Below are 15,994 nucleotides of genomic sequence, written 5' to 3'. Positions count from 1 at the left end.
TCTGGAAATATGAAAGTTCCAGGATTTCTGGTTTTATGATTTACAGGAATAACCTAACATTTAAAATTGAGGCTGCGCCGGCAAATCTAGGTGTATGGTCAACAGGAGTAAAATTTTCGGATCACAATCACTGTGCGTTGGAAAAGAACAGAACTCTCTAATGTGACCCTTGGCCCTCCCCTCTCTCTGGGTTCTGTGAACATTTCCAAAAGTAAACAAACTATGCTATTTACCTGTTTGAAAAACTATAAAAGGTAAACTCATGATCTGCCAACATTAAAATGCTATCTTTCCCCAGTATTTACTTGTGTTTATTATGTGACTTACTAGCAGTGAGAAAATCTTATCTCAGTGTAGATCCCAAGTGTCATCTATGAAAAGTCTTTAAAAATTCCAAATTACCAGAATTATTTCAATTTCCTGACGTTAATTATAAATCACTTATTGCAATCAACAATTCCATGATCTGAAAACAGAAGCAATGTGCCACACACATAGTCCCAATGACTTATTATTCTGAAATTTTCCTCTGGGTTCTTTCTGTACAATAGTTAAATTGAGTTCAATCTTACATAGAGCTTAACCTAAAATTAAACACAGAATTACATTAGCATTCAGCGCACACACACAAAATATTTATAATGCAATATACTAAAATAACTAAAGGTAGGTGAGTTTTCCTAGAAATAATCCTGAACACTATTTTACATTTAATTTATTACATTTCATCTATCAAATGTAGCATCTAAACTCATAAAATCTGAATTAAGGACAAAAGACCATTAGCTTCTAATTTAACTTCAAAATGCTTTTAAAAATTCACAACATATAATTTTAAGTGAACTACACTGCATCTGTTAAAAGACAGAAAATTGTTTTTCTAAAGACCATCCATACTCGAAGGACGTAAATATTAAACATTGAGAACATTTAATTTTCTATTAATGTCTGGTAAAACACTAAAGTGTAGCCTAATTACAAATTTTCTTCTGAGCAGTTTATCAACTGGAGTAATATTTCTCTAACTGGAAAAAAAATGCAGTTCTTATCTATCAGTAAATGAACATTCATTCATCCAACACTCACAAATGCCTGAAACTGCACATGAAAAAAAATGAGATCGACATTTATTTTTCTCATTGAACCTTCAATTCAAAAGTAATTATTTAATGTCAGTTGAGCTAAGTACTTATTCAGGAAACACAGAATTCAATAACTATACCATACAAGAAAGCCCTAATACTAGTAAGTACAAAGAGATTCTAAAAGGAAGGCTTCCCTGAGTAATATTTAGGCTGAGCCCTACAGGATGGGTAAAATTTGTTGGCTAACTGTGTTCTAGGCAGACTGAAATGCACTGGGCAAAAGGTTTGCAACAAGGAGCCTGGATAGTTCAAAAAACTGAAAAAAGGCCAATATTGTTAGGTGGTTCTAAACAAAGGAGAGTGTGAATTAAATCTGAGGAAGCAGAGAGAATCCAGATCAGATGGGACCTTGTAGACCAATTAAGGATTCTGCATTTTATTCTAAAAGCCACAGAAAGCCAAAGAATAGTTTTAAAAAGAAAGTAACAAAGTTAGACTTGTATTTTTAAAAGTTCACTGGAAAAGACAGAGTTGTTATTTGTTTATAATAATCTAAAAGAATTATAAACTAATAAAACTGATGGAGTTCACCCAAGTTAATGGATACAAAATTAACACCAGCAATGATCAAATGTAACAGAAAAAAGATCCTATTTACAGTGCAAAAAAATATGTATAGATCAAATATCTAGGAATAAATTTAACAAGGTATGTATAAAAGGAATTTAGGAAGAAAACTGTAAAATACAGACTAAATGGCAAGATAAACTATGTCAATTCTCAAGTTAATTTATGTATTCAATGCAATTCCAATTAATATCCCCAAAGAAACTTGATACACTGGTTTTAAATTATTATGGAAGAGTGAAAGTCTAAGAAGAATAAAAGTTCTGAAAATAAATAAAGGAGTAGGCTTTGACTCAGACTTCAAAGTTTAATATAAAGCTATCTGAAATAAAACAATGTAGTACCAGTGTTTAAAAAAAAAATTAAAAAATTAAAATCAAACCCAAGCATTTGGCAGATGATACAGGTGATATTTTAAAAAATTAATGGGGAAAAGATTCAATACTTAATGTTGGGACAACTTGTTTTTCATATTAAAAAAAATTTGATTCCTAACTCCCTCCCAGATGGACCTAAATGCAAAAAAATAAACAACAACAAAAACCTCTCAACTACTAGCAGACAATATTAAAGGGGGATTTCTTCAATAAAAAACAGAAATCATAAAAGAAAAGACTCATGAGCTTCACTTCAAAAATTGAGATATATCCCAAAAGAGAATATCACAATGAACAATAAGTAGGGTTTTATATTTTATTCTTATTCTGATAACTTTCCCGGCTGCATTATAAAGAATGTTGGGTGAGATGATCTCCAAGATCCTTTACAACATAAATGCTGCATAACACGGTGTCTCTTATTTTCTTTTAAACCATTTCTTTAATTTATGAAACATTTAAAACATACAGAAAATAATAAAATTCATATCCATACATCCACCACCCAGAATTAATAATCAAGGAAATGCTAAAATGAGAGTAATATTTTGCTAAAATTTCACACCCATCAAATTTGCAGAAGTTTTTAAATCTGACAATCTCAAGTATGGGCTAGGATGCTGGAAAAAGAAATGTCCATACACTGCTGATAAAGTATATACTGACATAACCATTTTAGAGAAGAATTTAGCAACATCCAGTAAAGTTATTCACAATCTATTTCCCAGCAGTTTCACTTCCATGAATCTTCCCAAAGAAATACATGCACAAAGAAATGTCAACATGATCACTGCAGCATCGTTTATAATAGCGAAAAAGGAAACAACTCAAAATATTCATTAGTAGTGGGACACCTTTATTTGATATATCGTACAATGGAGTACTATACAGCAGTTAAACCAAATAAACTAGAGCTACATGCATCAACATACATATCCCAAAAAAGTTTAAAAAAAAAAAAGCTGATGAAAGAGCTGTACAGTAACAATATCATTTTGTAAAAATTTTAAAACACAAAATCCAACATCATATATAGCATTTACAGATACAAGTACACATATAGAGTAAAAGTATAAACAAGGATACGAAATTCAAGAACCTCGGGATAGTTATTACCTTGGGTAAAGAGAGAAGGTAATAGGACTTGGGGGTGAGGTGGCTACAAGTGCATATGTAAGACTGCATCTGGTTCGCTGAGGATCAAAATTGGCATAATTTATAGTTCTGAGTGAGAGGTAAATGAGTACCTGCTACATTATTTACTCTGTTTTAAATGTTTTCTTTTTTAATTAAAATATATACAAATATTTTAAAAAGAAAAAAATGAGCATATACTATCCAAGCCGAAAATTACTTTGGAGATCATCTAATCCAACCTACTTCCTTTATAAAAGAACTAAGGAAAGATATCAGAATAAGAACACAAAATAAATACTATTGTAGTCAACGCCATTTTAAACACATACTATGTAGCTAAAAAAGCACTTAAGGGTATTAGACCTTGATCGCTGGAGAGAAAACCTTGGTAGGCTGAATAGTGATCAGCCCCAATTTCTCAAAATCTGGTGTCAGCTAGTAATATGGAATGGGCATGTGTGCGCACATGCGCGCGCACACACACACACACACACTCTCCTAGGAGTGCCTTGTCAAATTCAGCACAGGAATAGGCAGTAAAGTTGGTCTCTGGCCCACTGTCCAGGCTGACCCCTAGTCCATCTTTACTTAAAATTACTTGAAGTTCTGAGGCCTAGAGGATTGTTCCTGATGATACTTCATTATATCCTGATCATAGTGCATTAGCCCACAGCAGATATCTAAAAGTAGTCCTGAACTAACTAAAAAGTAGCTCATTCATCCAGTACTTATAAATAACTAAAACAGCACACAGAAAAAAAAGAGAGAGAGAGAGACAGCAAATATTTAGTGTTCACATAGAATCTTCAATCCAGGAGTAAATAAATTGTTTAATTTCAGCTGAGGTAAGTGACCTACCTATCAATATTTTACAACTGAGATCCATCTACTTTTAAGTTCACCCCTCCCTACCCTTCATCTACCCAAAACATGGAAGAGGAATTTTGAGGAGGAGGGAGGAGACTGACTCAGATACTGAGTTAAATGAAACTCTAAGATTTTACTTTTTATTTTGAAGATAATATGAAATATAGTGCACTGGGTAATAATTAAATTTAAAGAAATAGATGTTTTTAAATGCAGAAATCTAGTTTTATGTCTATGAAAGTCTAATGTTTGCTCAGCTTTTCTAATATATTATACTTAAGTGTTCTCATGTCAGCATTAAAGTCAACTTTTAAGAAGCAGTTCCACCTGTTTACAGGGCAGAAATAGAGACAGATGTAGAGAACAAACGTATGGACACCAAGGGGGGAAAGTGGCGGGGGCGGTGGTGGTGGTGGTGGGATGAATTGGGAGATTGGGATTGACATATATACACTAATATGTACAAAATAGATAACGAATAAGAACCTGCTGTATAAAAAGTAAAATAAAATTCAACAATTCAAAAAAAAAAAAAAGCAGTTTCATTTTATCAAGGACAATGTACCCCTAATGTTAGCTACCAAATTTTATCCATTTAATTTTCTATTTTCCTTCTCTGTTCTTTAAACATGTTTGATATGTGTCCTAGTCCATTTAGGCTGCTTATATAACAAAATACCATAGACTGGATGGTGTATAAACAACAAAAATTTCTCACAGTTCTGGAGTCTAGGAATTCCAAAATCAAGGCACCGGCAGATGTGATGTCTGGCAAGAATCACCTTCCTGCTTCATAGATGGCCATCCTATGGCTAGATCCTCACATGGCAGAAGGGAGGGAGGAAACTCTTTGGGGTCTTTTAAAGGGCACTAATTCCATCATGAGGGCTCCATTCTCATGACCTAATCAACTCGCAAAGGCCCTACCATCTAATGCCATCACAATGGGGGGTCAGGATTTCAACATATGAATTTGGGGGTTGGGGGGGGACATAAACATTCTATAACAATATGTTACAGACATAGCAAAATGTGTAAGAAATTGAGTATGAATGAAGCAGCTTAACTAATTAGGGAAGCTTTTCATTTCTTAGGAGCTCTAAATTTGGATTATCTTAAACAGCACAGTTTTCTATCACCAACATGGAATATGGCACATTATCAGCTCACTTCAGAAAACTAGAAAAAATGTTACCTAAATATTCTTTGTGTGAAATGGGATTTATCAATTAGTATACATGTCACATACAATAGGTGTTCAAAAGACAGGTAGTTTTTAATTCTCAAAACAAAAACTTTATTTAGCAAAGGTAAATATTTAGTATCCTTATTCATGGCACACTGTAAGGTTATCAATATTGGCAAATACACACACAAGGCACAACAAATAGAATTCCTAAGAAAAAAGTACTAAAGTAATTAATAAGCTGGAAATAACCCAAATTTCTCCCTGTGACCCATTAGCTTTATATAGAAAACACTGCTGGGCATCTCATCCTTTCCCTTCCAAAAAAACAGGATTATGCTTTACATATGATACAAGATAGGAAAGTATTTGTTGTATCAAGAAATTCCTGTAGTGGTACCTGCAGTGCTAGAGCTATCATCTGAGAAGAAAATAAAGAACATCCCTTTTAGAAAGGGTGCTAAAGAGTGCAAGTGACAAAATGTGACATTTGTCCATACTGAGTGGTACATACACGGTTGTTATATTATTCTTTGTACTGTTTGTATATTTAATTTGGAAGGAAAACTCAGAATTTACCCTGCATCACAAAGAATATAAAAATAAATGAGTTAGCATATTGGCTACAGCTCACAAGGGCAATTAATCCTAAGACTACTTTCTCACATTCAAGAAGGAGACTGCTGAAGTAGAAGTCTATTAGAAACTTGAAATGGATAAGCCATTCTTTTTGATACAAGGAGACAAAAGTCAACAAATGAAAAGAATATGTGTAAAGTACTGGTAGCATCTTCATTCAGCCCCTAGCTATGTAATTTGTGTGCAGCACTACTCATCTCAAATGTGAAAAGGAACATTCTGAATTACTGCAAGTATGAAAAATGGGCACCTATTAAGACCTTAAAAAGAGCTACAAGACTGCATACCACAAAGAGACAGGTCAAAAAAAAAAGTTTCATGTTTTATTTCTGTAACATAAAGGGATCTGTGCTTGACTAACCTCATCTGTTCCCAAAGGGTACAGAAGATCAACTTCTGGAACACAATGAACTGTTAAGAGTCACCACAGTAGTCTCCACACTGGCAAGCCAAGAGTTTCATTGAAAGATTTCTATCCTACTTGGGTTAAGTGTTCAGGGCTTGTACACCACCTCCTTGCTTTATTTGCAGCACAGATGTTGACTTTAATTAATGAAGTCTTACTTAGGATTCTCTTCCACAATCCACATATGACATCTTATATGAGATTCCGAAGATTTCCTAAAATTGAACTTCAGGAATAATTTTATCTAGTAAGGTTCTAAGTCTCCAAAACCTCTTTTCCTTTCAGGTCAACCTTATGATTCACTTGCCTTTATCACATTAACAGGAGAGGTCAAAAGTAAAGCAAATTACAGAAGTGATTTGACTTTGGACTAATAATACTGAATCACATCACTAACTATTAAGATCTACTGTTTATTTCAAATGTAGTTACCAAATATAAAATAAATTCACATACTAAGTATTTCCAAAAATAATATATCTATGGAAAGGTTAAAAATGTTAGTAGAGAAAAGCATGAAAATATACCAAGGTTCCAACCGTCTGTCCACCACTAACCAACCTGTTTTCTTGGGCAAGTCACTAAATCAGTTATAAGGTCACTTTATAGAGTACCATTAATTTACTTTTTCAAGAATGATCTCATTTGAAAATCATTCCTCAGAAACAAAGCAAGTATCGCCTTTACTTGACAGAAGGAACAGAACCAAGGCTTAGAAAGCTAAATGGCCTACTCATGCCCAGCTAGGAAGCTAGAGAAGAAGGATGAACCCACAGTCTTCTGATACCAAAGTTAGTGCTTCTTCCTCCACATCAATGGTTCTCCATGGCTTTCGTTCACAGAACCTGTTGAGACTCTGAAGCACTTAAAATTTTATATATAACTTTAGGGCGTTCACAGTCACAAGGCTTAGAATCAAACAGTAATAACTGTCAGCTAAATCTCAGGTGCAAACAGCAGTAAAAAAAAAAAAAAAAAAAAAGTACTAGCCTTATTTCATTTTCAGATAGACCTTATACTTAATGATCTTTTTTTTTTAACTTAGTATCCATAATGGTATTTATGTGTTAAAGATAACAGATAACTCAGATCAAAGCACTGTAAGTGACAATTTTGAGATTAAATGAAAATGAAAAGTTGGCAAAGAAATTTATCATGTATTTGTAAGTCATCTCATTAAAAAACTATTTATAGGGACTTCCCTGGTGGTCCAGTGGTTAAGACTCCGCACTTCCACTGCAGGGGGCATGGGTTCTATCCCTAGAACTAAGATCCCACATGCTGCGTGGTGCGGCCAAAAAAAAAAAAGAAGAAAGAAAAAACTATTTATGTAGTATCTTTAAGTATTTCAAACATCTCATGTTTTGGACATAGGATATATGCTTGTAGATTAACACTATTTCCACTTACTGTAATTTTACTTTATTTTCTTTATTAGAAGAAAAAGCCCCACTTCCTCCAGTAACTGCTATAGTCAGAAAAGGCATCTTGTTGAAGGGTGCCTTCTACTAATATCATAGAAAACACTCACTTAACTGCAATAAGGTGGGTGGGCATTCTCAAAGCAAAGTAACACTCCTCCCAACAGGTAAGACAGAACATGTACCATTGTGTGCAGAGTCCTGACCTGGAGTCCAGAGGCTCAAAATGTGCCCTGGCTCTGCCACCTGGTGACTTTTAAGAAAACCATCTTAAAGCTCTGCACTTCAATTTCCTCATGTGTAAAACAGGAATAGCCCTACTCAGACTCGCAACTTCTGTGAACTTATAACCAGAAGACAGAATGATGACTGTCCCAGAAAAATACCAGAGTATTTACAGGCAACTTGCCAAAGTAAATTTATTTTTTTTATACGTATACATACACACAAACACTAACACACTATGTGCCAGATATTGGGTGGAGGATTGGGACCAAGATATGAAGTATCTAACATGTGCCAGACAGTGTATAATGGAAGCAGTAAAACAATATTCTTTAGAACAGGAGCTGGGAGTAGGAGGTGTTGAGTCCACAGAACTGCCTGAGGAGTGGAAGGGCACCAGGAGAATGGGGTTCCATTATTTGACAGGGTTTCACAAAAAGTGTTATATGGAGAAAGTCACTAGACTATACACTTCCAAAAGACAGAGACATGAGTCTTGTCTTTATAGCCCCTACACCAAGCTCAGCTCAGAGTAGCCACAGTAGATACCTAATAAATGTTAGCTGATAACTAAGTCATCCATACTCTGGTAACACACTCTCTGGTAAACACCAGAAGTCCCTGTCCTTAAAAAGTGAGTTCAAAACCAGTAATCAAAATAACAATGTAAAGGATAATATGTTAGACTCCACTGTCTATACGGTGCTTTGAGAACATTCAGAAAAACTGGGTAGGAAGACTTCAAAGGATAATACTTATTAAGTGCCTATGTGTTAGGCATTTCACATGCTTTAATCCTCACACCTCTGAGTTAGTCTCACCACCCCATTTTACAGATGACAAAACTTGCAGCTCGAGATTAAGTAACTTGCCAAGGGTCAGACAACCAGGGGTAAGCCAGAATTAAAAGCAGGATCTAACTCCAAAGCTATTTACGCTATACATACCATAATGTCTTTGGTTTTTATAGTTTACCTTTACATTTGCAGTGGGGAGAGAGCAGGGACTGTCAAAATCAGCCAAAACTTTGTCGTCCTGAATCATCATGAAAAGAGCATCTAAAACTTTACCCAAGTATTTTACTTGAAAAATCGCTTCTGAAAATTGGTCTTCACTCATAAAAATCATAAAACTAATTTTTCAACAGCTGCATATGTATACTTAATGTCATGTTTCTACATTTTGACCTATACAACTACAGGTCTAAACAAAAGGGCACAACATGACTGAAGAACATGACCAGTAATCATTTAAGAAAACAGACACTTACTTGTAAGTGTTTGGGCTGAAAAATTTAGGTATGATCCAGAGTTTTAGATTATTCCACTGACTGCATATTGAGAGAAACAGCAAATTATTCCAAATATTTTTTTAAGGGGAGAGGGGATTGTTTTTGGAGGGGAGAGAGGAGGAGTCATTTAGAAATGATCTATGGTTTAAGGAATAAAACATTAAATGTTATGTGTCAAAGACACTGTAGGTACCCAACAAATCTTGTTAAATGGACTGGGCAAGTGGGATGAGAATGTGTCTTCCTCTCGCTTCTGACTACTTACTTAAGAAGCTATTTTTTAAGCCATGAAAGAAAGTGTAAATTTAAGAGATATGAAATACAAGCAGCATATAAAACCTGTGAAAAGGAATCAGAACATTGTAAATTGTGTAAACTCCTCAGTAACCCAGCAATGTCAGAAGATGGTGTACATGCTACTCAGCACATTAATGCTACTTAGTAAATACTGACACAATAACACTTTCATGGTTTACATTCTAATTTTTTAATTTTTTTAAAATTGTTTTTGGTTTGCTATTTAAAGCATTCCTTTAGTGCCACAGGAGTTTAAGTTTTTTTTTTTTTAATATTTATTCATTTGGCTATGCCGGGTTACAGCTGCGGCATGCGGTCTCTTAGTTGTGGCATGCGGGATCTAGTGCCCTGACCAGGGGTCAAACCCCCGCCCCCTGCATTGTGAGCCCAGCGTCTTAACCAATGGACCACCAGGGAAGCCCTGAGATCATTATTTCTTCAAGCTACTTCTTGTTTCTGTTTTGTCATGATTAATAATTTCTTTAATGGGTTTCTGGTCATTCTTTGGACTTATCAGCACCATCATTAATACTGTATTCATTTCATTAAAAATGTGATAAGCAGTTCAGATTTACAAGCAGGATCTAATTCCAAAGTTATTTCCACTTCTTTTTATCTTCCTAAACTCTAAACTTTTTTACATGGTTTACAAAATAATCTCTTAAGTAAGGGTACTTACTCGTCAGAGGTGTGAGATAAACACTTCTCAGCCCTCTTGTCCAAATCACTTGACAACATTTACTGGCTATCTCAAGGGTCTTTCACAGGTAACTTTTTAACAGTTGTACTTCTGAACTTTAGGTCATTTCCATTTCAATCCCCCTTCTCCCCCCTGCCCCCAGACAAAATTCTGGAGTAATCTGCTGCTTCTCTCAATATTGCAGATAGTGGAATGATCCGAAATTATGGGTCATACCTGTATTCCTTTCTGATTGATGGAGGGTAACTTTGGACTGTAAGCCCCATATGCTATTAGCTGACATTCTCGACGGCACCCTAGCCACTTAATAAATATAATAACAAACAGACTTCGTAATTTTTTTTTAACATATCCATCGAACGTTTTAAAAAATTCGGAAACTAAATTATCTTTCAAGGATTCTAAGATTAACCAAACAGTGTCCATATTAAAATTATTTTTAACAATTTTATGGACCAAAACGTCTGTCGCATTAAATTCTGACTTTACCAACAAAATCCTCCACACCATGACGAGTCCTTTTCATTTTCTCAACTAGAAAAAAAAGGGCCAACTGTTTGCAGGTTTGCATTTAATAGTCTCCAGCAAGCCCAGTAGCTCACGTTTAATTTCAGAATCGCCATGAGTAATCTGTGAACACAACCCTTGGGCTTGATTTACCACTTCATCCGCCCTCCCTCCCCACCAGTCCACCCCCAAAACCCCAACCCACCAAAGCACACATCTAAATATTTCTTCATCAAGAAGGCCAAAACCTGGAAAACACCGAGGAAGAGCTCCCCTTGGAAGGAAAACGCCAGCCCTTCCCAGCCTGAGGCCCAGGCCGGCTCTGCGAGCCCCGCTCCAAGAAGGGCCACCTCTCGACGGCCAGCACGCCCCGCCCCGGGCCCGCTCGTGTCCCCTCGGGCGACAAAACCCTCCCTCCCTGCGGCGCCCAGCCAGGACTGACAGTCACGGCAGGAGCAGCAGCAGCCGCTGCTAGCAGAGGCCTACTTCTGGCACCGGCCTCTCCAGACCGCGCGCGCCCCCAAACACTCGCCCCCGCGGGGGTGGGGGCGTCCCTACCCTCGCCAGAGCCTGCCCCGAAGGGGAACTTGGGCGGCCGAGGAGACGATGGGAGGTGCCACCCGGCCGCCCCGGCCCAGGCCCGGTCCTCAGCCACACTGACCTGTCGTCGCCCCCGCGCCTGGGCTGCGGCCCCCGCAGCAGCAGCCGCCTCACTGGTCGTCGCAGCCCTCGCCCGCCGCCTCCGCCCGCCACCGCCTCGTTCCCTTTCGCTGCCGCCACCGCCGGCGCTCATGCGGGACCCGCGCTTCCTTCTCCGGAGACCGAGACCGGGAAAGGAGGCGCAGGGGCCGCAGAAAACCCCGCGCTCGTCGCCAGCCGCCGCTCCGCCGTTGCCTGTCCGCACCGGGGGGCTACGGGGCCCGCCTGGCCGGGGCTAGGTGCGAGGTGGTCGGAGCACAGCCCCGAAGAGGAGCCGAGAGAGGCGCCGCCGCCCGCGGCCGTGAGCGCCGGGTCGGCAGAGGTGAAGCGCAAGTCGGCGCGGCGGCGGATGGCGGGCGCCCGAGCCGGCGGAAAGCTACGCGGAGGCGGGGTGCGCGAGCAAGAGAAGGGCGGTGTGTCGAGGTTCCGGCGAAGGGGAGTCAGGCTCTTTCCTCTCCTGCAGTCACCCCGAGCCCAGCGCCACCATCTTGGGAAAAACGCGGATCTCGCGGCCGCGGCGCAAGCGGGGAGGACGGCCTGGGCGGGCCGAGTATCCCGGCAGGCAGCGCGCGCCACCCGGCCGGGCGAGGGCTCCAGGCCTGGACGCACGGACGCGGGGCGGGGCCGGTGTGCGCGAGGGAGGGCGCCGCGCTCTGCCCCGCCCTCCACCGCCGCCTCCGCTCCCCTTCAGCTTGCCGTCGTCGCCAGCGCAGGGGCTGTTGGGAAGGGGAAGTAGCTAGCGCCTCCTCGGAGTCCCACCAGGGTTGGTCGCCATATTGGCACTGGGAAGTGGGGGCGATGCCTGTTTTGAGCCACCGTGGTCTGTGGCCCGACAGAAAGCAGGCGGTACACTCCGGAAACCCCCTGGAGCCCTCTGGAGTGTTGGCGAGTCCTGTGGTCTACCCAACCGAGGAACGTGCCTGAACTTGGACGCTCCCGATTTTGTTGGGGAATGAATCGGCTCCGAAATTGCGCCAAGGGGGCTTTGATAGCTGCCAGCCCCGCGGTCGGGCAGAACACTCCATATTCTAGGTCTCCGATCCCAACCCCTTTACGCCCTGAGCTGCTTTGTAAACATTGCAGAGGTAGCCCAAGAGTGCGGACCAGCTTTCAGGGGACCAAGGTCATATGCTTAGGACTTTTGCCAACACACGATGTGTCACTAGTTTACATGAAGGTGAAAGCCTGTCTCCTGCAATTTTGACCTTCAGTAGGTTGTCGATAAAGAGAAAGTGGCCCCTTAGTTGACCCCAGCTGGATACAGGCTAATTCTGATCCGTATGACGACTGAATCCATTTAAAGCCGTGCGCCTTCATATTTAGCACCAAGGTCACCATCTTATTTAAAAGGATTTTTTTATGGCTCTGCAACACTTACTAGCAAATCTGTAATGGGGTCACTAACAATTCATATCCTTACGGTTTGTGGCTTTTGCTGATAAGTCCATAGAATACCATATGAGATCCCATTCATTTAGTATTGAAACTTTTTATATCAACAATAATACATAGCAGTGAATTTAGCTGTCATTCTTAGAACATCTTTTTTATATAGTCATATATATGTGTATATATATGTATATACACATATATATGTATATATATATATACTGCTTCCCAACTAAAAAAAATAAGCTAGTGGAATTTAAATTATTCTAGGACAACTGATGATAACAGTATTAAATCATGACCAATTTTAACTCAGTTCCTTATTCTTTTTTCATTTTCTTCCATTACAGATTCTCATTTGGAAACTTTGCAGTTATGTTTTATGGGAGAGATTAGTTAAAATCAGTCTCTTAAGGATTTATCTTTGCATATTTTCAAAATAGGCAAGTGTAAATCTTTAAAGACTTTATTAGAGTAAAGTAAAATATTACTACAACATCTAGCATATGAAGAGTCTTTTAGCGATTCTACTTCCTCTTAAGTAAAAATTGTCTGAATAATTAAATGTAATTTTATTTTGTAATAACCTGGTATATCAAATGTGGCAGAAAACCATGAGTTCCAAGAAAATTAAAGACAAGAGAAATAAACCTCTTAATTAAATGTCAGTTAAATGCCAATTCTTTACTAAGATCAAAGAGGATCCCAATTCCTCCTTGAAATCTGGAGAAATTACCCATAGCCCTTTTAGCTCGTTAATATTAAATAGGCATTCTTACGTGTGATGCTAGTGTCAGACTTGTTTCAAGAACCCACTGTGCTGTTTGCCTTGTCCATGTTCAAATTTCAAAATGTTTGCTGGTAAAAATTACCAGTATGGAACATTGTCAGGAATCCTTAGAATAATAGTGTTCCATCTCCATATATATCAGTTTTTATGAATAATTTTTTTTCCCAAGTCAAACCCATATTTTTCTTCAGGTACGTTTTCCCAGAGAAACAACTTAGTAGCTACCAAGTTAAGTAGTAAATTTGTTAGACTACTGTAGGCAAAATGAGACCCAGTAGTTTCTAAGTTTCTCATTTCAGGTGTAAAGTGAAAGGAGCAGTTTAATTTTTTTAGCATAGTGCATTAATTCCTTTAACAAACTTTGAACTTCTACTATTTACCCAGAACTGTGCCAGGCTTTGGAAAACAATAAAAGATCAACAATCCCTATCCTTGCCCTCAAGAACTCACAGTCCAAGAGGAAATCACCAGTAAAACGAAATTTATTTCAGAGTAACCCAACAGTTTTTATGGAACAGTTTGCCCCAAATTGCTGATGAAGTTGGTTTTTCAACAGGGCTGTTTTGCTGCTCAAGATTTCTTTTTGATGTGAGTCACAACAGATGAATCAAAATGCAAAAACACAATTTTTTATTACCTAGCATGCCCCTGGGATCAGGAAGAAGCTGAAAGAATGGAACAAAAAATGGTCGGATATGGTGGGATAAAAGTTACTGTTGCTATATTTAGGTTGCATCAAAATGTTACACACTCAACTATTGAAAAAGACTAGGCTTTCAGTATATGAGTAGCTCTCAGTATTTAAGAAATACTGTTGTAGCAAAATTAATTCCATGAAAAACATTGCCTGGCATATGACAAGTGCTCAGTAAATGTTAGTGCTTAGTAATAGCTGTAGTGATATTAGCATTATCTGTATCATTGTTTATCATTACGGACTTCAGGCATTAACTCCTTCACACCTTCACCCTTATTCCTACAGATTACCCAAATCTGTACTCCCCCTGATCTCCTGTCCTAAAGTATGAGCCATCTTTCTTCCTTTCTACAGCTAATATATATATTATATATATATGGGGAAAGGTGCTCCTCAAGACTTAATCCCTCAGTCATTCCCTCTCCTGTTCATTAATTCTCCTATTAACTTTGTCTTTTCTGTTTGGAAATGCTATCAGATTGCCATTTCCTTCCAAGTCCCTCTTCAAGTACTGAAATTTAGCATGTGCCCCCATTTTACTATCAATATATACATTGCTAGTATTAATGTCAGTAATGGCATAATGATCAAATTTAAAAGTTGCTTCTCAATTTTCATGGTATCTGACCACTTTGCAGCCTTCCGCACTGCTAACCACTACCTACTGGAAACTGCTCCCTTGGTTCCATCACCCTGAATTCTCCATCTTCTGTGTCTTGGACCACTCTTTCTCTTCTTTACAGAATGCTTGTTCTCTCTACTTTTGGTTCTCTTCACCCTCCATTATTACAGTCTCTCACAGAACTGTTTATGTATACTCTTTCTCTATCACTTATATAAGTCAGGAATGAAATCTGAATCTTGAACACTGACCTCATTCAGAAACTTGAGACATGTATCTTCAGCCCCTTATTGAAAATTTGTATTGAATATCCTACAGGCACCTCAAATTCATCCATGTCTGAAATCGAACTGCTGACTGTGTCCCATTTATCATCATTAACTGAGATGTGGATAATTGTGGAGAGAAGCAGGTTTTGGAAGAATAAGCAGGAATTGGTTTTTGCAAATGTTAAATTTGAGATGCCTATATGTCTGTAGTACAGACTGATTGCTAGTTGGCTCCTAATATGCACTCTACTCTTCATCCATGATAATGGAATATCTAGCCAGATACACAGTTGACTGTAATAAACTCTCTAAGTGTGGCCATGTCACTAAGTTCTGGCTAGTGAGATGTGAGCAGAAATGATGTGAGCAACTTCCAAATCATACTCTAAAAGAAATGAGATGCTCCTTTCCCTTTGTCCCTTTCTGATGATTGGAATGTGGTGGGGTTGTGAGCTAGAGCAATAATATGTGTCCCTGAGGACTTCCTGAGTCATAGTTTGTATACCAGTGAACTTTGGTGTGAGACAGCTACTAACTTCTATAATCTGCCATGGTTACTCTAGATACCTTTCACTGCAGCTGACCTTGTATCCTAATATCCAAATGAAGAAATCAAGGAAGCAGGTGGACATAGTCATCTGGAGCTAGGGGTGAATGAAACCAAATCACACTACATTCTTTGACTTGATTGATGACTTTACCATCTGTGGCAGTCCCCAATCATAATGTTAATAATCCTAGATTTCTTCCTCTTCCTCACTCT

The 15,994-nt window shown here is 38.7% G+C and overlaps 1 protein-coding gene across 4 annotated transcripts in view; it reads right to left on the bottom strand.

Annotated features, from left to right (window-relative positions):
• The window catches only part of UBE3A (ubiquitin protein ligase E3A), a 91,692-nt gene extending 79,718 nt beyond the window's left edge, over nt 1-11,974 (bottom strand). For 3 of the 4 annotated variants that reach the window (XM_036842719.1, XM_036842718.1, XM_036842716.1), the window contains exon 1: nt 11,427-11,550. The gene's annotated coding sequence lies outside the window, so the exon portion shown is untranslated. Of the gene's footprint in view, nt 1-11,426 lie in introns of all 4 variants that reach the window. The other variant, XM_036842715.1, reaches the window with a different exon arrangement.
• Between the last annotated feature and the right edge of the window lie 4,020 nt (nt 11,975-15,994).

Source organism: Balaenoptera musculus, chromosome 2, assembly GCF_009873245.2.
Source record: "Balaenoptera musculus isolate JJ_BM4_2016_0621 chromosome 2, mBalMus1.pri.v3, whole genome shotgun sequence".
Classification (NCBI taxonomy): Eukaryota; Metazoa; Chordata; class Mammalia; order Artiodactyla; family Balaenopteridae; genus Balaenoptera; species Balaenoptera musculus.
The sequence above is the reverse complement of the archived record's forward strand: the minus strand, read 5'-3'. Positions and strand labels throughout refer to the sequence as shown.